This window comes from Chiloscyllium plagiosum, chromosome 39, assembly GCF_004010195.1.
Source record: "Chiloscyllium plagiosum isolate BGI_BamShark_2017 chromosome 39, ASM401019v2, whole genome shotgun sequence".
Taxonomy (NCBI): domain Eukaryota; kingdom Metazoa; phylum Chordata; class Chondrichthyes; order Orectolobiformes; family Hemiscylliidae; genus Chiloscyllium; species Chiloscyllium plagiosum.
Genome location: NC_057748.1, coordinates 17,637,262 through 17,660,690, shown reverse-complemented (window position 1 = coordinate 17,660,690; position 23,429 = coordinate 17,637,262). Strand labels below are relative to the sequence as shown.

General features: G+C 42.0%; 1 protein-coding gene across 4 annotated transcripts in view; it reads right to left on the bottom strand.

Annotated features, from left to right (window-relative positions):
• The window catches only part of LOC122542291 (protein Tob2-like), a 33,780-nt gene extending 11,527 nt beyond the window's left edge, over positions 1-22,253 (bottom strand). For 3 of the 4 annotated variants that reach the window (XR_006309771.1, XR_006309772.1, XM_043679885.1), the window contains exon 1: positions 22,131-22,253. The gene's annotated coding sequence lies outside the window, so the exon portion shown is untranslated. Of the gene's footprint in view, positions 1-18,494; positions 18,513-22,130 lie in introns of those variants that run through there. The other variant, XM_043679886.1, reaches the window with a different exon arrangement.
• Positions 22,254-23,429: the final 1,176 nt, after the last annotated feature.

The following is a 23,429-nucleotide window of genomic DNA, read 5'->3' as shown; positions in this document are numbered from 1 at the left end:
AGACAAAACAACCCCACAAGATTTAAATTAAACTTGACTTCTGCATCTCTTACAGAATAATTGGGAATGCTGACAGAGGAAAAAGGGATAGGCATGTTACCAGTTTAACTAGAAGGAAAATTACAAAATATTGTCAGCTAATCACCCTTGTCTGTTGATGACAAATGATATTCAATGTATTTTATTTAAATATTAACACATTAGAATAGTCTGCCTCCTTAAAGCACTATGTGGCTGTAGGCTACCCTAAAGAGGCCCCATCCTAACGTACCCCCCCATTCAGAATTAATTTTAAATCAGCCTGTGTGGAGTTGGAAATATGACAATCTATAGTTTAAAATTACTCAATTATACACATTATCCATTTTCCAAAGCTGGGGATTTAGTACATTATGCCAAAATATTTCACATTAAAACATTTGATGATGCTCCCCTCCCTCTGATAGGAGGGTGCTTGACCTAAACTCTGTCATTCCAAGATGAGTTGTGCCTTTTTGTAATGCTATTAGCATCTTGTGACTCTGAAAACTCCTTTCCTAATTGTGAAAATCTGAGAATAGCTTGCAACATTCTGTAGAGAATTGGATGGTGAAACAGAGCACATTTATAGCACCGATGACTTCATCACAAAAGCAGCAAATAGGGACGATGTGCAGTTCAGCTCACACCCTCTTCACACACTTCAGCATGGCTGAACCACAACTTTTAATTTAAAAGTAGTTTTGAAGCAGCAGAATTTTCACCTCAAAAAGGTGCCAATAGCCCACTGATCTCTCAGCACGCCTCTTTAGGAAGGACAGCAGGTTATTTAAGATAGATATGCCTCCCTTAGCCCATACTAAGTTTAATCCAGTTCGTAGCAGACATTTACAACTATCACTTTCATGGTGAAATTACTGGATTCAATTTGGAGCACGGGAGATGAACCAGGGCCAATTTTCCCATCTAATTGCACTACATAGCTCAGACTACCTAATGCTGATAATCTTGAGATCAGCTAACACCGGAGACCAGAAATAAAACCAATGTCTCTGATCAATTTGGCATCTTAAGATTTTTGCAACGTCACCAAGGGATCTGGCATTGCAAGCTTTGAGCAAGTTTATTTGCACTGTAGCTATTTAAAAAAGAGATTTGCTTTTAAATTCTATCTGAAGGAAGCAAGTGAAGTTAATTTCCATTACACAGTTTTACAGAAAAAAAAAAGGCGAAGGTTGAGGAAAGTTGCTTCCCCTCAACCTGCCAGTTAACTGCGCTACCAGCATTCTGCACCAGAAGGGAAGTGCAGTATTTCACATTTACTGCCTGTTTAACTGTCAACCAGCCAAGTTGCAATGTTACAATGAGCTAGGTTGAGACAGGGAGAGAAAGCAATGAAGAACCAAAAATATCAACATCTTGATGTTATGACTGACCAGAAACTGAAAGAGGACCAGCTATATAAATTATACTGGCTATGAGAGGGGTCAGAGTTAGGCATTCTACACACTACGTGACTCAGCTTGAAATATACGTCACTTGCCTGAATGAGCACAGCTCCAACACCACAAGCAGCTTAACACTGTCTAGAACAAAAGCAGCCCACCTAATTTGACAATAGACCCATGACCTTCAATATTCACTCCCTTCACAAATGCACTGTCACAAAACTGAATACCATTTACAGGATGCACTTCAGTAACTCCAGGATTTCTTCAACTGCACCTACCACCTAGCAGGGAAGCACAGTCGACTCAAAACACCACCACTTACATGTTTCCTTTCAAGGCACAAACTGTTCTGACTTGGAATGGTCACCATTCCTTCACTTCTTGGTAGGTCAAAATCCTAGATCTCCCTTCCCGACAGCTCAGAATACACCTATATCCCACACACTGCAGCAGCTAGGAGATAGTGTGGACTGCAGGTGAATAGTCAGATGAATTAGTGTGGAACTGGAAAGAGCACAAGTCAGGCAGCAGCTGAGCAGGAGAATTGATGTTTGGGGCAGGACCCTTCAGCCATGAAGAATCCTGCCCCAAACGTCAACTCTCCTGCTCCTCAGGCACTTTGTCCAGTGCCACACCAACTACCGTAACTCAAGGAAGAGGCTCACTACCCACTTTCAAAGGACAGTTAGGGATGGGAAACAAATGCTTTCATCCATGAAAGAACAGGAAACAAAAAAATCATACTCGTACAAACTGGTTTATATTGTCACAGGGGTTTCACTACAACATTTGTAAACACACTATTCAGTGCATTTTTGTTAATAGCAGATAAGGGCACAATAGAGCTCAGCTGTGATACTATCAAACAACACATTTCAGTTCACAGATGAACACTGGCCACTTTGTGTGAAGTGCCAGTACATGGAAGTCTCTTGCAAGTGCATCCCAGCACAAATGCACACTGCACCTTCAGGTGAATCAAAAGGGCTTACAGTGCTAAATATTTAACATTCAAATATAAAATGAGAAGTAGGTCATTTGGCTCCTCAAACATGCTGTGTCATTCAATAAGATCAGGGTTGATCTGATTATATTTCCAATTTCACATTCTCATCTACTCCCAATAACACTGCATTTGAGGCACAATGGAATCAACCCATCTTCAGTGCCTTTTGGTGCAGGTCTCCAAAGTTGAACAACCCTTGAAAAAAATCCTCTTGTCCCAACAGTGTGACCTTAAACTTTAAAACCATCTTTCAGTTTTAATTTGTCATTAAAATCATAATAGGCTCAAATGAAAGATAGCATGACTGTAATCCTGTCCTGAGGAGGAATACTCCCGCTGCTCGAAGGTTTTAATGTCCTCAACGTGTGCTTTGCTGCCTTTTCTCCCCCTCTCCTGCTTGTGTCACATGCCATTCACCAATCTGTCAGAAGGACAGACAAGTAAGCTGCTGCCATGAGATTGCCAATTCCAGGCAGCAAGCATCTGTTAGAGCTACATGGGTGCGACCCAGATTACATCACCCATTATTTTCCCTTCATGTAGCAGCTTCACCTCCCTCACAAACAAGATAGGAAGCTCATCTCTGTGAAACCTTGCAGGTGCAAACTCTCAACAAGACAATGAGGCACAGTATCAGATTAACTTGCTGTTTCTAAACAGATGAAACTTTCAGCTGATTTACAATCAAACCATTATATTGCTGTAAAAAGAATGAAGCAAGCCTTCAAAACAGTCAAGCCTCTCAGTTCTGGAAGTTACAAATAGATGAGCATTTAAAAAAGGTACAAATATAAAATTTCCCAGCAGCAAGGATTTCAGAGACAAGAGTGCAGAGTTACTTACTGTTCAGTCACCAGACCATAAAATCATGGCATTAAAGAGCCCCCCAGACCATTCAATATTAATGGCTAGCACAGGAACATCACATGCAACATTTTCCTGATTCCAACTTATAAAGCTGCTCTCCAGATCGGCACCTCAAGAAAGTGCACAAAATTCCAAAATTTGTCTGTTCCTAGGGCTGTGTAACCATGGTGATGCTGACAATGGTTTCAGGTGGAGAATGGGTTTGGTGAATGGTCAGGATGAAAAAGTCACAGTTCCTGATCCAGATTACCAAGGAAAAAGGCCAATTTAAAACAAAATCTTTTTATGTTGCTCATAATAGACTTTTCCAATGAATTCCTGATTTCAATTACAAGAATTCAGTTACAACACAGGCAAACTAGTCCATTGTAGGCATTGATCTACACTGACTCCTGGTCTGAAAACAACTCCATTTTAAAATTCTCAGCCTAATTTTAAAATCATTCCCTTCCCCCTCTTCTCAGGAACTTGCTATCATCCCCCAGTATTGCAGCACTCCAATTTTTGCACTTCTCCAATTCGGACTCCTTGCATAATCTCAAGTTTCCTCACACTCTCATAGGCAGCTATGCCTACAGCTGTCTCAAATAGTGAATGCCAAATTCTCACCACCCCTCTACTTTAAAAGCATCCTTAAAAAGCCATCTCAACTGAAGCTTTGGGGCATTAACTTAATACATCACCCTACATGGCTTAGTAACAAGTTTTGACAACATTCCTTGTGATAGTTGAGATAGAAGTAGACAAAGCCATTCCTGATAAAGGGCTTTTGCCGAAACGTCGATGTTCCTGCTCCTTGGATGCTGCCTGACCTGCTGTGCTTTGCCAGTACCACTCTAATCTAGACACCGAGATAGAACTGCAAGCTATAACAAATTTTGTTGAGGATTTGAGGGCTGGCAATCTCTTTCGACTCTGTTGTCATGCAGTCACCCCAGAGAGGAGACATTTTCAAAGGATCAACTTTAACAGGCTATACCAACCAATAACAGATTTTTAAAAAAAAAATGCTTCATAATAGATTCTTAGTTTAAAATAATGTAAACCATCATCTTTTACTATACAGTTCACATTAGCCTCCACTACCTTATTCTATGATGTGGAGATGCCAGTGTTGGACTGGGGTGGACAAAGTTAGAAGTGACATGACACCAGCTTATAGTCCAACAGGTGTATTTGCAATCTCAAGCTTTCGGAGTGCTGCTCATTTGTCAGGTGTTACCTGGTAAAGGAGTAGCGCTCAGAAAGCTTGGCGATTTCAAATGAACCTGGTGGACTATAGTGAGACTTCTAACTTTAGCTCTTAAGTCAGACTGTACCCAAAACTGTGGAAAGTTCCTTGCCCCTTGCTCGCCCACAGCTTGCACATCACTGTGACCCATTTCCAAAAATATTTCCCATAGCTGTTCTACCTCACCAATACTACAACTCATCCATGTCAATGTTAGCTACAGATCTACTTCTCCAACACTACCCTCCATTATTTCCAAGGGCTTCAATCCATGCAACAACTTGTACTTACAGAGTCTGCAATTTGGTAACAAAGAAATAAGAACAAAGGATGGCAATGGGATCGGCCAAATTTATAACAAATGGAGAAGTGCTATGGAGAGTGAACAAACAAGGTCTTCTGAACATAATTATGAAAAGGGGAGGTCTAATCCCAAGTGAAAACATATTTGGAACAGACAATAGAGAGAAGACGTAAAGGGGAAAAAAAAAGAATATTCACACTGTGTGGTTGAACATTAAGGAAAGGTTTTGGAAAGTTCAAAGATCTTCTTGGGGGCTAACAGCAGCTAAAGCTCCAATTTCAATCCATAGTTCATCTGCAGCATCTTGGCTGATGTCAGCTGGGGAAGGAGGTAGTGGTGTATGGAGTTACAAATGACCTTAATGCCCTGATTTCAGGGAGGGTTGGTAGAGTAGAATGTGCGAAAGCTCCCAGTCACAATCAACCAGTAATTCCCAGTCAAAGCACATGATCAAATTATTTGGTTGGGCTGCAATACATAGTTAAACAGCTTGCCAACCAGAAATGTCACCTGGGTTAGGTGTCAGAGGAAATGGGCACTTCTGGAACAGTGTCTTCAGAAATGGAAGAAACTTAAGACAAGAAAATCATGCCACCTGTTGAAATAGCTCAAACTGCTCCGTCCAATTTCATGCAATAGAAATCCCACAGGAAACCAGCGACTTACAAGATACTACGCGTGCATCTCAGCAACCATATCAAGTTACTGCATCCGATTAAGAAAATATTCATAAAGAAAATTTCAAATTTTATCACTACTGCTAAATAGTTCCTTCCTGAGATACAAACTATTATTTGGTATTTTACTATCCAAATATCTGAACACAAAGTCAAAGAGTAGAAAGTGCATAGGTTAATGCTTACTTTTTTTTTTAAATATTTCAGTAGATATTCTAGCTGTTCAAAACAGTGATTTCCATTAGTATGCCCTTTCTGGTGAAGGGAGAATAACTGCACATCAATATGAGGCAAAATTAAGTGATGGCTTTTCAAAAGGCTTTGGAGGTCAGATAGCACATTTGCAAAATGAACCATTTTACATTACAACCTGAACAACTAATTTCAGAAGCTTTTCATGACCATACTTGCCAATTATTTCCTTCTATTCCCACAAGTGTGCATTCTGTTAAAGAGATCACACCCAAGAAATGGATACACCCACTGTAATGCTTGCCATCTTTGTCCAGAGGGTCTGAGTCATAAATTCCACAAGTAACAGCTTATTGGTACTTTAACAAATGTTGTCATGTGGACAGAATGCCATCACCCTGCCCTCAGCTTATTCAACAGTCAGTTCAAAGCTGACTGGGAGCAGGAGTCCTGGATGAGATTCTATTCACTGGTTTGTGGACATTGAACCAAACTGGAGCACTACTGCTACGCTAGGAGAGAATGGCTAATTGATTATTTATTTTATATAGACCTGTGCATCTGTTGAACAGTAGATCATTCAGCCCCTCAATTCTGTCACTGTGCCCATGACCTGATTGAAATGTACCTAAAACCCATCCTGCATCTTTGTTCCATTCTCAATAGTCATACCTGAAACAATTAACAGATGTCTATCGGCCCCAGTCTTGAGTTATGCTTATTCTTCTTTCATAAGAATATGGACCTAACTTGCTACGCCAGCATTTATTGTTCACTACAGCGCCCTGGAAGTTGGTGGGGAGCTGCCTTCTTGAAATGCTGCAGTCTTTAGGCTGTAGGTACACCAGTGCTTTTAGAGAAGCTATCCCAGGATCTTGACTCTCTCAGCAAACACAAAATAGCTCAAGTCAGGATGGTCCAAAGTGTGGAAGGCAACTTCCAGGTACTGCTGCTCATGTCCTTTTAGGGTAACTGTTCCAGCATCCACAGATTTTACTTGTGGGGGTAAGGTAGAGGAGAATGCTAGATACAGAGGCAAAAAAATACTGTGGATGTTGGAAATCTGAAACAAAGAACACTGGATAAACTCAGGTTTGACAGCATCTGTGGTGACAGGAACAGAGCAAACTGAGGTACTGATGAGTCAGATATGGTAACTCTGTTCCTCTCACCACAGGTGGTGAGTTTCTTCCAGTGTTACGCTGGTGTTAGGTTTCTAACATGCTTTGCAATTAAATGCTGTTTAAAAAAATGCAGACAATGTTGGAGGGAAAGTGGCACCATTTTAAAAAAGGTCTACCTTTTTCCTCAAGCCACCACATATACTAACTGGCTCCCTGATCCCCCAAACTTCATCCAAACAAAGCACACAGTACAAAAATGGCCTGGAATTTGCCCCAATTATTCTAAATGGGTAGCTACACATCACTGCTCATATTCTTCAGATGGTGCAGAATGTTATATTTGTAACATAGCTGAACGTGTACAAAAGGGATTAAAAAACAAAATTAAAACTCATTTCCTCTTCAATTCCTAAAAGCAGCAACTGTGTTCCAGAGTGTTATTTCACAGGTTGGCACTATTACCTGGCCCAAGATGTTGACAGAAGCCTTGACAATAGAACATTTGCTCTTTTGGTTGTGATGTCCAGCACTATCAGCTCCTTGCTCAATACTGGCAGAGTAGATTAGATTCCCTACAGTCTGGAAACAGGCCCTTTGGCCCAACCAGTCCACACTGACCCTCCGAACAGTAACCCACCCAGACCCAACTAATGCACATATCACTATGGGCAATTTAGCAAGGCCAATTCACCCAATCGACACATCTTTGGACTGAGAGAAGAAACTGAAGCACCCGGAGGAAACCCAGGCAGACACGGGGAGAATGTGTCTGTGTGGAGTTTGCAGTGTCACCCGAGGCTGGAATTGAACCTGGGACCCTGGTGCTGTGAAGCAGCCGTGCTAACCACTGAGCCACTGTGTGCCCTAGAGTGTGAGTTGCTGGGAAAGCACAGCAGGTCAGGCAGTGTCCGAAGCAGAAGAATTGAAGCCCTTCATCAGGGATGACCATACAGAGAACATCTCGGACACCCGCATCCACCAAGCCTACCGCCCCATGACTGAATACTTCAACAACCCCCCCCCCCAGTCAAGGGCATGCAGGCCTCAACCCATCACCACCTACCACTTTCTCAGCTACCTTCCCCCAATCCCACTCCTCTCCCATTTATCTCTCAGCCCGTCCACAATTCTCATTCCTGATGAAGGGCTTATGCCCGAAACATAGATTCCCCTGCTGCTCGGATGCTGCCTGACCTGCTGTGCTTCCCCAGCAACACACTACTCTGATCCCCAACACTTGCAGTCCTCATTTCCTCCATGTCGATGATCAGGAAATTTTACTGATTATTGCCTCCCAGATGAACCAACTGTGGTGGTTCTAACATTACTTACTAGGCACCAGTTAACTTAGATCAGGAGCCATAGTTGGGAAAATCTGTTTGCATGATCAGTGGCTTGCTAGGAACAGCTGCTACCATCATCAGGGAGGCACTGAAACCTACCATTAAACTGCAAATTTTGCAGTGAGGAAATGCTTCTCTCCAACTACACCATAGAACTGGAAGATTAATTATTATGATTGCTATTGAAAAGCCAAGTGGTAACTACTTTGTAGTAAGTAAAAGGGATTATGAATGTAAAATGCTGGATTTTTTAAACCAGACACACAAAGCAGTGACTGAGAAGCAAATTTATTTTCTGAAATAAAATAACCAATTACCCAGAGATTATAATGGATGCCACTGAGCTATTAGAACCTGGTCTAGCAATTCAGATAATCTATATATAGAATGGCTACCTGTGAGAATTACAGGCTGTAAGCTGATCAAACAGCTTCGATGACTGTACCACGAGAACAGTGCTAAGTCAGTAGATACTGATAGTTTGAAAAATCACAATTACCCTAAGCTATCAGCTTGCAACATGCAATTTCAATGTTATGGCATATTTATTTTGCATTAAGAGCCCATGCCAGTCAGCATTTTAGGAATGCACACGCACCCACAAACTGCTAGAAAGCTCAATGCTCTAGCTGTGACATGACAGTCACGTGTGGATCAATCTCATTCATGAAGACGCATGAATTCATGCGCATCAGTAGGTTGAACCAAGAGAGCCCATATTTGAACAGAATCTGCAAATCCAGGGCAAACATTGCAATTTTCATCAGTACCCAGAGTGGGGAGTACAGAGGGTTCTGAAATGAGTAAACAAGAAGAATTTGTTCTATTGGTAGACACATCAATAACCAGTGGAGACTGAATAAAGGAGCATTTAACGCAATGTTGTATTTGACTATTACAGGAAGTCCCTTTACAAATTCCATAAATACATACATTGAGGAAAATTACTGGCAAAGAGCCAGACAGGGATTTTTTTAATTTTAAAAAAAGTTATGCAGCCCAGTTATGATCTAGAATGCAGTATTTGGAAGGCTGTTGGAAATCGATTCAGCAGTAACCTTGGAAGACTTGAGTTAATATTTAGAGAGAAAATTGCACGGAAACAAAAAGAGTGTGTAATTAGATAGCTGCTTCAAACACTGGGCAAAACACAAAGGGCTAAATGGCTTCCCTCTGTACTACAGGATTTTGTGGTATTCAGGTGGAGGAATTTAATTCTATTGCATCTTACTACTATGTAGTTTGAAGTCCCTAAAACAATGTGGGGATGCTGGGTGAAATGGCCATCAGTTAAACCGCCTGGTGACTAAACAAAATGGTGGACCGAGAGCAGCATAGATCTTGCAGCTGCTTCAGAGTTGCAGGCTTTCGTTTGGATAGCTTCTGGGTATTATAGATTTAAAAAGTGCAAGATTTGTACTCAAAAAAAAAATTAAGAACTTTAGTCCAAAAACATCAATGGAGTTCTAGTTTGAATACCAGGCCCCTAGGAATTCCCCCACACGTCTTTGCATCCATCCTGGGACAGGCCAAACATGGTCCCAGTTGAACTGATGGCCCTCTTCATCTGTTTATGATACTAGTAATAGCTGGTCATGTCTTTTAATGGCTAGTTGGTGCTCATGTATCCTGGCGGCTAACTTCCTGCCTGTTTGCCCAAAACAATGTTGTTGCAGTCCTTGCTGGGTGTTTTGTATATGACATTCGTTCTGCTGGCTGTGGGTACAAGGTCCTTCAAATTCATTAGTAGAGTTAGTACAATAGTTGTTTTGTGGGTTATCATGATGCCAAAGGGACCAGGGTAGTCTGATGGTTACCTTGGAAATGTCTTTGATGTATGATAGGGTGACTAGAGTCTCTAGCCATATTATGTCTTCCTGTTTAGGTCTGTTGTGCTGGAATCAGTAGGCTGAGCTTATTGGGTAACTTATTCCAGAATACATTGTATAGGTGTTTCTCTTCGTAGCTCCCGGGTACTGCAGCGTGTTGTGGCTGGTTTAAATAGTATCCTGATGCAGCTCCATTTGTGGGTGCTGGAATGGTTGCTTCTATGGTTGAGTATCTGGTCAGTGTATGTGACTTTCCTGGAAATGCTGGTCTGCAGTTGTCCATTGGCTTTTCATTCTACTGTGACGCGCAAGAGGAGTTTATTATTCTCTTCTTCAGTAAATTTGGTGAGGATGTTGTTTGTGTTTGCGGGTTTCTTCTGGTTTGTCACATTTTACGATGACAAAAGTGTCACCCACATATTGGACTCAAAGTTTAGGCAAGATCATGGGAAGGACTGTTTGTTCTAAGTCCTGGCATTGGTGATCCCAAAGGCATCCTATTGATTTGTATGTACATCTTATTGTTGAAGGTGGAATAGGTTGAAGGGCACAGGTTCAGTAGTTTGCTGTCCTTGCTGATCGAGTGGTGTTGTCAGGTGTTTGTATCCCTGGTTTGTCCAGCAGTGAGTCCAGTGTGTCTTTGGCTAGGGTGATGTTGATTGATATTATGAATAGGGCTGTCACAAAGGGAACCATGACCTTGTCGTCCTCTATCTTGATGCCTTTGATGTTAAGGAATTCCTGGGTAGACTGGATGGAATGGATTGAGACTTTAACCAGGTGTTTTAGTGCTTGTTGCAGTTCCTTTGCTAGTCTATGCCAGGAAGAGAGACAATGGGTCTGTGGGGTGCCCCATGTTTGCCCACACCCAGTAGAATGAACGCAATATACAAAATACCCTGTAAGAACTGCAACAAACATTACATTGGGTAAACTAGCAGGAATGTAGCCACCAAAAGACACGATCACTATCACTCGTATCCATACACAGACAAAAAGGAGCACCAGTTTGACTGGGACACAGCATCCATCCTGGGACAGGCCAAAGGCATGCACAGGAATTCCTAAAGGTCTGGCATTTAAATCACAACAAACAAAGATTTGGACCCCATTTACCAACCTCAGGAACAGAACCAGAATGGATACCACCCACCATACGCCAAGACAAACAGCACACGGGACAGAACACCAACACTTCACTGGAGCCTCAATGACGTTATGTAGTGAGGTGACGAAGCATCAGAGAACAAACCGCAAGCTGATCCACAACCTGAGCTGCAAACCTTCTCCTACATCTCATTATTTTACGTAAAAGCTTGTGGCAAGCCCTGGAGAAAGATTTATGTTAATCCAGAGATTGAAAGTGGACAGTTGGAAGACTTGAGGAGGTGGCAACTTTGTTTCAGCTAAGTGCTCTATTTTAAACATATGCTCATATGTTGAATTTTTAAAAATCTTTTGCATGATTAACATTAAAATCTGTAGACAAGGAAGGGTAGTTTATTTTAAAAAGATGCTATTGAGCTTCTTTTTCGGCTTATTGTCACTGAGGGCATTCAAGAGACACCGATGACTAGTACATTTAGAGAAGGGATTACACAGCAGGATCAGTTAGATAGATGGGTGACTGTCAGGAAAGTCAAAAAAAGTCTCCTGTGACTATTCCCCTCAAGCAGATATTCCATTTTGGGTACTTTTGAAGGGCTCGTCTCAGATGAAAATAGAAGAGGCAGTTAGATCTTGGGCACTAAGAAAAGTCTCGTATTAATGGGGTTTGTCAAGATTTAAAATTGTTATAGGGGACTCTTCATTCAGGGGTAGAGGCAGGAGGATTCAACAGCAGTAAGTGTGAATCTAGACAGTATGCTGCTTTCCTGGTGCTAGTGTTAAGGACATCTCAAAGCATTTGACGCACATCAAGTGAGGGAGAGATGTCGCTGGTGTGTGCTTGTGCGTAGAAGTGGGTGGCAGCGTTAGGTGGAAGGCTAAAAAAACCAACCTCTAAAGTAGTAATCTGTGGTTTAACTCCCAGTTGAAAATGTGTTGCTGGAAAAGCGCAGGTCAGGCAGCATCCAAGGAACAGGAGAATCGACGTTTCGGGCATAAGCCCTTCTTCAGTGCCAAGTTCCAATGAGGGAAGGGATAAAAGGATAGGCCAGATAATGGCTAAAGAGGTGATGCAATGTACAGGGATTCAGATTTTGGATCATCTCTGGGGGAGAAAAGACATGTTCAAAAGGTATGGGTTTCACCTAAGCTGGAAAGTGACTAATATCCAGGCTGGGAGATTTACTAGTTGTATTGCAGGAGCCTTTAAACTATTGCCGGGGGCTGGGGGTTCTGAAGCAGGAAAGAGCAACTTAGTTAGAAAAGACAGACAAGAACCAGAGAACAAAGTAACTGAAGAATTAAATTGCATTTATTTCAATGCAAGGGGTCTTACTAGGAAGCCTGATATATTCAGGGCATATATCGGAACATGGGACTGGGACGTCATAGCTATCACAGAAACTTGACTGAGGGAAGGACAAGACTAGCAGGTCAAGGTTTTAGATGTTATTGGCAGGAAGGGTCTGCTTCCATGCTGTACATTTCTATGACAGAAGGAAACGGGGGGGGGGGGGAAAGAGAGGAATGTGGCATTTTTGATTACGGAAAACATCACTGTAATTAGAGGACATTTCTGAGGGATCATTCAGTGAAAATATGGGTTGAAGTTAGACATAAGAAAGGGATGAGCACTTTGGCAGGAGTGTAATAGAGGCCCCTCAATAGTTAGAGTGAAATGGAGCAGCAAATATGGAGAGAAATCTTAGGTATAAGAATAATAAAGGTTGTCCTAGTGGGGGATTTTAATTTTCCAAACATGGACTTACACAGCCAGAGTGTTGAGTTTAGATGGTGAAGAATTTGTTAAAAAAAGTGTTCAAGAAAACTTTCTATGTACATGTTCCTTCTAGAAAAGGAGCAAAACTTGACCTTCTCTTGGGAAATAAGGCAGGGCAAGTGCCTGAGGTGTCAGTGGGGGAACACTTTGGGACTAGTGATCATAATTCTAGCTTTAAAATAGTCATGGAAAAGGATAAGCCTTCCATAAAAGTTGAAGTTGTTAATTTGAGTAAGGAAATGTTAATGGCATGAGACAAGCTCTTTCAAAAATTGATTGGAGTGGCCTGTTCGCAGGTGAAGGGATGACTGACAAGTGGGTCAAGATGTGTGGTAACGAGCATTCAGAGGCATTATGTCCCTGCTAGAGTGAAAGGTAAGACTGGTAAGGCTAGGGAGCAATTGATAAATAAGAATAGAGCTTTAGTCAAGAATATGCAAGTCAGAGCAGAACTTACACACTTAACGATAAGGTCCTAGAGAGTGTCTAATCTAATCTAAAGAGACCTTGGAGTGCAGGTTCATAGCTCCTTGAAAATGGAGTCACAGGTAGATAGGATAGTGAAGGCGGTGTTTGGTATGTTTTTCTTTAACGGTCAGAGCATTGAGTACAGGAGTTGGGAGGTCACGTTGCAGCTGCACAGGACATTGATTCGGCCACTGTTGGAATATTGTGTGCAATTCTGGTTTCCTTCCTATCAAAAGGATGTTGTGACATTTGAAAGAGTTCAGAAAAGATTTACAAGGATGTTGTCAGGGTTGGAGGATTTGAGCTATAGGGTGACGCAGAATACTCAGTGGTTGTTTTCCCCAAGTGGAGGCTGAGGGGTAACCTTATAGAACTTTATAAAATCATGAGGGGCATGGATAGGGTAAATAGACAAGGTATTTTCCCTGGGGTGGGAGACTCCAGGACTAGAGAACACAAGTTTGGGATCAGAGGGGGAGATATAAGAGAGACCTCAGGGGCAACTCTTTCCCGCAGAGGGTTATGCATGTATGGAATGAGCTGCCAGAGGAAGTGGAGGAGTCTGGCACGATTACAGCATTTAAAAGGCATCTGGATGGGTATATGAATAGGAAGGGTTGAGGGATATGGGTCAAGTGCTGGCAAATGGCACTAGATTAATTTAAGAAATCTGGTCAGCATGGATGAGTTGGATGTGAGGGTCTGTACATCTGACTAATAAATCATCATTAGAGATAGATAACTGGGATCGAATGAATCTCTTGAGTATAAAGACTACAGGGGCATTCTTAAGAGAGAAATCAGGAAGACAAAGACAGGATACGAGATGGTCTTGGCTGATGAGATTAAGGATACTCCAAATAGATTCCACAAGTACATTAAGAACAAAATAGCAAAGAGAGAGTCAGGCATCTTAAAGATCAACGAGATAATCTTTGTTGAACCTCAGGAGAACAAAGACAGTTAAATGAATATTTTGTGTCAGTTTTAACTGTGGAGAAAGAAATGGAGACCAGAGAACTCAAATAATTATTTATGTTATGAAAACAATTCATTACTGAACAGCAAGTGCTGGAGGTCTTAGAAATCAAAAAAGTGGATAAACCTCCAGGACCTGATCAAGTGCATCCCAGGACATTGTGGGAAGTTGGGAAACAAATGCAGGACTCAGAGCAGAAATATTTCTATCATCCACAACTGCTGGCAAGGTGCCTGAGGTGGCTAAGGTTGTGTCTATATTTAAGAAACGCTGCAAGGAGAAACCTAGGAATTTATTCCTGAGAGTCAGACGTTGGTGGTGGGTAAATTGTTAGCAATTCGGAAATTTAATATTTACATGCAATTTGGAGAAGCAAGGAATGATGAGGGATAATCAACATGATTTTGAGAGAGAACTAGTGTCTCAAACTTGGAGTGTTTTAAGGAAGTAACCAATAAGATTGAGGGCAGAATAGTAGATGGTACTTAGTTGAATTAGTAAAGCCTCTAAGGTTCTGCATGGTAAACTAATTGGTAAAGTTAGATCACATGGAATTTAGGGAGAGTTCACCAATTGGATACAAAATTGGCTTTGAAGTAGGACAGTGTGGTTAGTGGTGGAGGGTTGTTTTTTGAGCTGGAAACATGTGACCAATGGTGTTCCACAAAGATCAGTACTAGCTCCACTTTTATATAATGATTGCGAGTATACAGGAGGTATACGGTTAGTAAATTTACAGATGACATTAAAATTAATGGTATAGCAAACAGTGAGGTTATCTAAGATTACAAAGGGATCTTGACCAAGTGGATCAATGGGCTGAAGAATGGTCGGCAGAGTATATTTTGGATAAATGTGAAGTATTGCTTATTGGCAAGACAAACAAGGCAGAACTTATACAATTAATAGTAAGACCCTGGGCAGCATTGTAGAACAGAGACCCGTAGGGGTTCAGGTGCATAGTTCCTGGAAATTTGCAGTACAGATAGACAAAGTTGTTAAAAATGCATTTAGCAAGTTTGCCTACACCGCTTCGGCTACTGAGACGGAGTTGGGACATCATGTTCATGTTGTACAGGACACTAGGGAGATATCTTTTGGAAAACTGTGCAGAATGTTATTAAATTGGAGATGATTCAGAAAGAAAGATTTACCAGGATATTGCCAGGAATAGAAGTTGAATTATTAAAATATGCTGGATAGACTGGGAACCTGTTCACAGGAGAATAGGAGATTGAGGATTGACAGAGGTTTATAAATTCATGAGGGGTGTGGATAAGGTGAATAGCAAAGGCCTTTTTCCTAGGGTGTGGAGTCCAAATTTAAGGGTCAGATTTTAAGGAGAGGAGAAAGATTTAAAAAGGATATGAGGAGCAACTTTTCTTACCCCCAACTGTGCACACAAAATGTGGAATGAACTGCCAGAGGAAGTGGATGCAGGTACAGTTCCTACATTTAAGAGACATTTGGATAAGTACATGGATAGGAAAGCTTTGGAAGGATAATGGGCCCAACACAGGTAGGTGGGACTTGTTTGGTTTGGAAAGATGGTTGGCATGGTTTAGATGGACCTAAGGGTCGATTTCCATGCTGTATGACTATGACTCTTACAATGACCATAAATGGCCTCCACTAAGTCCTCACAAACCTAGCTTAATAAAGGTTAGCCTCATTTCCCCAGTTCAACCTTAAATGCATTTTGTATATCTCAGCCTTGCCAAATCAAAAATACTTAAAGATAGAAAAAACTACAGATGCTGGAATCCAAGGTAGACAAACAGGAGACTGCAAGAACACAGCAAGCCAGGCAGCATCATGAGGTGGAGATGTCAATGTTTCAGGGTCAATGTTTCAGGTGTAACCTTTCTTCAGTCCTGAAGGGTCACACCCCAAACACTGTTCTCCACCTCCTAATGCTGCCTGGCTTGCTGTGCTCTTCCAGCCTGCCTATAAGAAAAATGGATCCATAGTGATCATTGATATTCCCTTTAAGTTGATTGCGATTCCTCCAATTGTCTCAGCACAAATTTCACCATATTTGCTCCTTTTGATACCAGATGTTTTCTTTGTATGAGCAATGATACAAATATAAAAAGCTATAATATGTAGGAGCACGAGTGAAGTGAAGTTTTCAGTACAATAGTGGCTGCACAGAAATAGGCAGACAATACTTGGTGTGAGCTCCTATGTTATTTCACTGGTTTGATACAATATTGTTTTAATTACACTGCTGTGAAAAACATACACTGCAAGAATCCAAATATGAACACTATCTCCCTCCTAGATTTTGTTTTGTGTTCTGCCTGCATGACAATTCCACCCCAAAGTTACATCAATTTTGAAATCTATAATATAGCCAAAACATTTTATAACACCTGCCTATTTTATTTTAATATTCACCCAATTATCTAGCTATCCCATCAGTAGCTAGATCAGAGACAAAGGAAGGCCCAGTTTTCAATCCCACATCAAGTTAATCATCACTATTACAAGAAACTTGAAGTGTGCTGAGGTTAGAGAATTCAACCTCCCCAGACACCAGACAAGTGCTGATGTCAGTGGTATAGAAGTGGGCTCAACGTAATGATTCAACAGAATCCGATCATGGCAGCTCTCGAGCTGATGAGGAAAAGCACAGAAGCCCATGAAAATGTTCCAGAAAAGGGAAAAGATTGGAGGAAAATTAGTGAGACATCTAGACCACTTCTTATCACAGGCCTCACAGATTTAAAGTAATTGTACAGAGTTTCTTGATGTAATCCCAGGTGGTTTATCCTCTTGCCCATTTTGGGCATGGGCAAACATACCAACGGATGTAGAGATGTTGCCACTTGCGACCAAGAGCAAAGCTAGGAACAATAAATACAAAATAATGAGCTATGTCAATAGGGAATCAGGAGATACTTCTTTAATCACAAAATATAAATGTGGGACTTACTAACATGTCCAGGAGTTGAGGTAAACTGCACGAAAGCCGTAAAAGAGAAAACTAAATGCATGCCGGAAGGAAGGATTAAACAATACACTAATGGGGAAGAGAGATGGTGGGTTGGAATGGAAAGTGGTTCATTTGGAGTATAGCACCAATATTGAGCAGCTGGGCTGAATGATCCAAGTTTAAGTATGCAACTGTGGGGGAAGAGTAAAGGGGTTTATGAACCTACGTTTCAGGACCGTGTCCCTCCAGCATAATAAACAAAGGCAGAGGGAATTGCATTAATAAAATTTTTAGAAATTCACAGCATCGTTGCTGGGAGTCATGACAATATGGATCAATGGCTGCAGGGTGCCACATCCTCAGATTGAGGCCAATCTCCAAAGCCAAGGCTGCAGAACAGACAGTACCTCAGAATTGGGAGGCTGCACAACCAAGAACTGTGCAACAAGCATTCTGCCCACGATCCAATGGGTAAAGACACTGCCCTGACTGGAGCTCAGTCATTCAGACCATTCTTTCCCTGATCTGTGTACAGTTATCAGCTGTGGGGTGGGAAGCATGCCACACAATAGGCCAGGCTGGAAGGGAGAGAAGGTTCGTGCACCTGACCAGCAGCCACAGCTGGAAAGTGGGCACGTGGACAGACAAGTGCAGGATCATTTCCAGTTGAAAGGCTTTTCACTGTCACGAGTTGCCACCACACACATACTGCCTTGCCATTGGAAGTTATCCAGCTCAGACTCAACACAGGAGAGGAAGACTGGAACAGACTAACATGAATTCCTGTTTCAAATACATTGAACAGTTGCAAAATCAAGAGAGATGGATGAGCTCCAAAGCTAACTGATCAGAGTTAATATAAAAAAAGATTATAGCTGTGCAGTGGTTTTGTACATTGCTCAGGTTATGAAACCAGTCTAGATTGATTGGGATGTCAAGATGTTAATCACCTGAAAGTCAAAAGTAATAGAGCATTTGGAACGGTTTCTGTCCACCCCTCAGGTGCATTACTCCACAAATCACTAACCAGAGACAAAGCATGGCCATTACAGAAATTGGCCAAATGGGGAAAAAGGTCAAGGAGATTGGAAGATACAATCATACAAATTAGGAGTAGAGGACCTTTCAGCTCCTCAAACATGCTCCTTCATTCAGTAATATCATGGCTACTTTATTGCTTTAAATGCTTCATTCTATCTTTCCACAGCATATACAGTACCTGGCCTTTAACTCCAGGGAGAGCAGAGACAATTCCATCTGTCCCAATTTTTGATAGATTCCCATTAGCGTTGGGGCATTAAACAGCATACCTAATTCCAACCTCTAAGGGGACATCACATCATCAGCATGAAGGACAATGTCCAAGTCCACTGTGTCACTCGAAATATTTCTTCCCCGACACTGATCAACATATAGATCAGATTGCCAGCTGGAGCAGTGCAAAGCAAACTCTGAAATAATGTATTAACAATTGGTTACAGCTTTCTAAAATCATTTGCAGGCTGTCAGTCAAATATTTCTGTACTAACCCCTTGGAAAAGTAATTAGATTGGATTTTCTATTCTTTCACCTCTGCCCTGTAACCATTGTTTTCAAATGTCTCTTATTTTACCAAGCATTTAGATCTACTACTTCTGTTTACTTCATCACTGGTTCACGCAAAGTGTTGTCCTCATCAGCACTTTCAGTCTTGGAAGTATGGTGCCCAGAATTGATCAACACTAGTATAGGGTTCATAAAGATTAGCATTGCTTTCTTGCATTTATTTATAAAGCCAATGCTGCAACATTTTTCTGTGAAGAAATGAACAGCATTGCTAACTTACCCTAAGACTTAGTATATGAATGCTCAAATCTTGTTTCCATACTTTCTTCAGATGGGGACATCATTTATTCACCCATCCCTAATTGCCCTTGAACTGAGTGGCTTGCTGGGCCATTTCAGATGGCAGTTAAGTGTCAATCACGTTGCCGCAGGTCTGAAATCACAGACCAAATAAGTGAAAGGAATCATCTTTCCATAACTGAAGAACAGCAGTGAACCAGACGTGTTTAAAAGAATGGGAAGAAAGTGAGGTCTGCAGATGCTGGAGATCAAAGTTGAAACTTTATTGCTGGAACAGCACAGCAGGTCAGGCAGCATCCAGGGAACAGGAGATTCGACGTTTCGGGCACATTCCTGAAGAAGGGCCTGTGCCCGAAACGTCGAATCTCCTGTTCCCTGGATGCTGCCTGACCTGCTGTGCTGTTCCAGCAATAAAGTTTCAACCGTGTTTAAAAGAATGACAATTACATGGTCAATATTGCTAGTTTTCAATTTCTGAATTTATAAATAGGGCTTACATCCCACCAGCAGAATTTGAATCACTGTTCCTAGCACATTAACCTGGGTTATTTGTTCAGTGGCATCACTACACCATTTCTCCCCTTCATTCCTGTACGCCTTGTAAACTGTTAATTTACAAAGCCTCCCATTTTCAGTCCACATGCCTCATTTCACCACACTAAATTTAATCGTCATAGGTCTACCCATTTCTATGAGGAGAAAGTGAGGTCTGCAGATGCTGGAGATCAGAGATGGAAATGTGTTGCTGGAAAAGCGCAGGTCAGGCAGCATCTAGGGAACAGGAGAATCGACGTTTCGGGCATTAGCCCTTCTTCAGGAATGTTTCCTCATTCCTGAAGAAGGGCTAATGCCCGAAACGTCGATTCTCCTGTTCCCTAGATGCTGCCTGACCTGCTGCGCTTTTCAAGCAACACATTTCCATCTCTACCCATTTCTATGTCTACTCAATGGGGTCCTTTGGGACGAAAGCAAGATCAAATGTGCCAGGCAACCTTCCTCATCGATGATTACCTTGCAGAAACAATCAGTTGTCACTTGCTCGCAAAAAAAGGAACATGTAGAGTTGAGGAAGAAGCTGAAAAAATATTTCTTGGTGGCAGGATGCACTGCATTCAGCTCCCTGAAACACATGGTTTCAAATCCCCAATGATACTACCATCTGTAGATTGGTGACCTATCCATCCTGCAGATGGACTCTAAAACATGGTAACCTGGAGTGGTAATTGCCAATTCCTTTCAAGGAAAGTTATAAAAAGGAGCAGAAAAGGGCACGACTACAGCAATGCACCAACCCTAGACAATCTCTATTGTAGATTAAGGCTAATAGTGTTAAGGAAAAGTGACTGCATCTGAAAAAAATATAACTGCACTCAACCCAGCTGTGCTGGGCGTCTGTTTTCTTGACATATAACCCAAGCTGAAAGCAGCCAAATAAGGAGCCCTACAGGCTGGAGGCAATACTGCAAGGTTTGGGGGTGGGGTGTGGGGCTGTGGTGGCGCCTCGCTGGCGATGCAGCATGGGAATTGTAGTCCACCCCACCATCAGTGCTGTGGGGATGGGGGCGTGGCATGAACTACAGGTCCCAGAATGCAGAGCAGGGCTGGCCAGCAGCAAGCATGCGCACTGAGCCCGGTGGAGGCGGCCGCCCGCCCGCAGCGCAGGCGCAATCGCGCATCCTCCTCCCTATTGCTCAACATTAAATGTCCCTGAGCCCCATCCCCCTTCCCTTCCCTCCACCCCTCTCTCTCTCTCTCAAATTCCATTTAAATCCAAACCGGACTGGGAGGGGACGGTGGGGGAAAGAGAGGGGCAAAACGAAATAAAAACCTTCAGAACCTTTCAGGCACTTTTCCCCCCCCCAACCAGTTAAAAATGAGAGAAAACAACATTTTGTGTTCAGCAAAATCTTTCCAACTTTAATGAAAGGTCCAACCCAAGGACTTTAACCTTTCGAAATCCCCTTAAACCTAACCTAAATCCAACACCGTTTGATTAAATTATTTGTTCAGTGCTGGGGGTAACCTCTAAAGTCACCTCTAAATGCGATGAAGGGGGTAAACAACAACGATTTCCCCCGCGACTTTTAAGAGAATTTAATCCTTTTTTTTTGCCTCCCCACCAAAAAAAAAATACCCCGACTTGGCTTTGAAATTACTGACTGAACACGTCAACAATCGTCCCAAATACTGCATGCATATTTTGAAATTCTTTTTTTAAAAAAAAAAGTGGGGAGCCTCACCACGTATGTTTTTTTAAAAAAATCTCTAACCCGCTGATTAAAAAAAAAACAATTGGATTTAGAAAACCCTCACATAGGGACATTTGTTTGGTAAAATTAAACAGAAAAATAACACGACCCTTCTTTCCACCAACCCCCCACCCCCCCCAAAAAAATAACTTAAGGTCACGTATGTTTTTTTAAAAAAATATCTAACCCGCTGATTAAAAAAAAAACAACAATTGGATTTAGAAAACCCTCACATAGGGACATTTTTTTGGTAAAATTAAACAGAAAAATAACACGACCCTTCTTTCCACCAACCCCCCACCCCCCCCAAAAAAATAACTTAAGGTCATCAAATAAACCTCACAGAGACCAGCTGAGATCATTTTTAAAAGGGTGCTCTCATCAATAGGATGTTTCGAAGGGAAAAAGGGGTGGGCAAGATTAAAAAAAAATAACAACTTTACATTTTAACCTCAGCATTTTCTTACCCTCCCCGTCTCCTTCACGTACGAATATTATTTCCAGTTTAAAAGGCCTGCTTTCTTTAAGACCCATCGACAGAAATAGAAATAATTAAACTACTCTGCCATAAAATTAACAATAGTGGGAGCCCCCAAGAATGTAAAAGGGATAAATTCCCAGCTTCACCCCCCCCCAACATATAAAGGGGCCATTTAATATTTTTCGGGGGGGGGGAAAGGAAAGAAAGGGGCGCAATTTGATTGAATCAAGGTTTTTATTGTTAATTAAAATATTTTATTTTAAAGATGGAGAAGGCTTACTTGCCGCTGTGGGATTCGAACCCGGGTCCTGCTGCTGCTGGTGGTACCGCCGCCGCCTGTCAGCCCCGAGCAGCCTCTGCCCAAACTTTCGCCCCTTGCTCCCTGGCGCACTTATATCAGCTCACCCACCGTGAACAGCCCCTCCGACAACCCTCTGGAACTACTTCAGCCTTCCGTTCCTGTCCGGGGTCTACTTTCCCTCGAAAAAAACGTGGGGCGGAAGGATGGCACGTACGACGGCAGGGAGAGGGGGTGCAGCGCCGCGACGTGACCCCGCCCCCACCCCGGTCCTAAAAATAAACGCGGCGTGCTAGCAACTCGGCTCTGATTGGTCGGGCGCCAGCCAATGGTCAAACGCGTCGCTGACGTCACTGTCCGTCAAGGAGAGGGAGGGTAAAGGACGCTTCTGTATTCATATATCGCCTTTCCCATCCTTTACTTCCCTGAAAAGTTTCGGTGTTTCCCAGATCCCGAAGAAACACCAAAGTCAGCTGAATTTAAATGATAAATATCTACATCATTTGGGTGGCATGGTGGTTAGCACTGCTACCTCACAGCACTAGAGACCTGAGTTCAATTCCAGCCTGAGGCAATGGTCTGTGTGGAGTTTGCACATATTCCCAGGTCTGCCTCGGTTTCCTCGCATAGTGCAAAGAGGTGCAGGTCACGTGGATTGGCCAAGCTAAATTGCCTAAAGTGTCAGGTGCATTAGTCAGAGGGGAATGGGTCTGGGTGGGTTATTCTTCAGAGGGTTGGTGTGGACTGGTTGGGCCAAATGGCCTGTTTCCACACTATTGGGAATCTAATCATTAAGTTGCTTTACAAAATGAATTGCTTCTTTCATATTTTCACGATATCCCAAACTAACCTAACTTTATGTAGCAACTTTCACATCCTCATGCCTCCCTAAACTGATTTGCATCTATATATTATCTTTTGTATCCTCAAGATGCCCCAAACTAACTTAAATATATTATCTTTAACATTCTCAGATGTCCCGAACAGATGTAAATTTATGTAATAATATTTACATCCGAAGGGCTCCCTAAATTGAATTGCGCCTATATATTATCTATTGTATCCTTACGCTGTCAATAGTGCCTTATGTTATAGTAACTTTTATGTCCTCAAGATTCCACAGAACAACATGCATCTATATTTTTTTTTATATTCTCAGGAAGTGACTTGCATTTTCACGTCATCTTATTGAATGGTAGAGCAGATCGGAAGGCTGAATGACCTATTGTTACTCCTAATCCCTATCTTTCACATCTTCCTGATACCTAAATCTGACTTGTG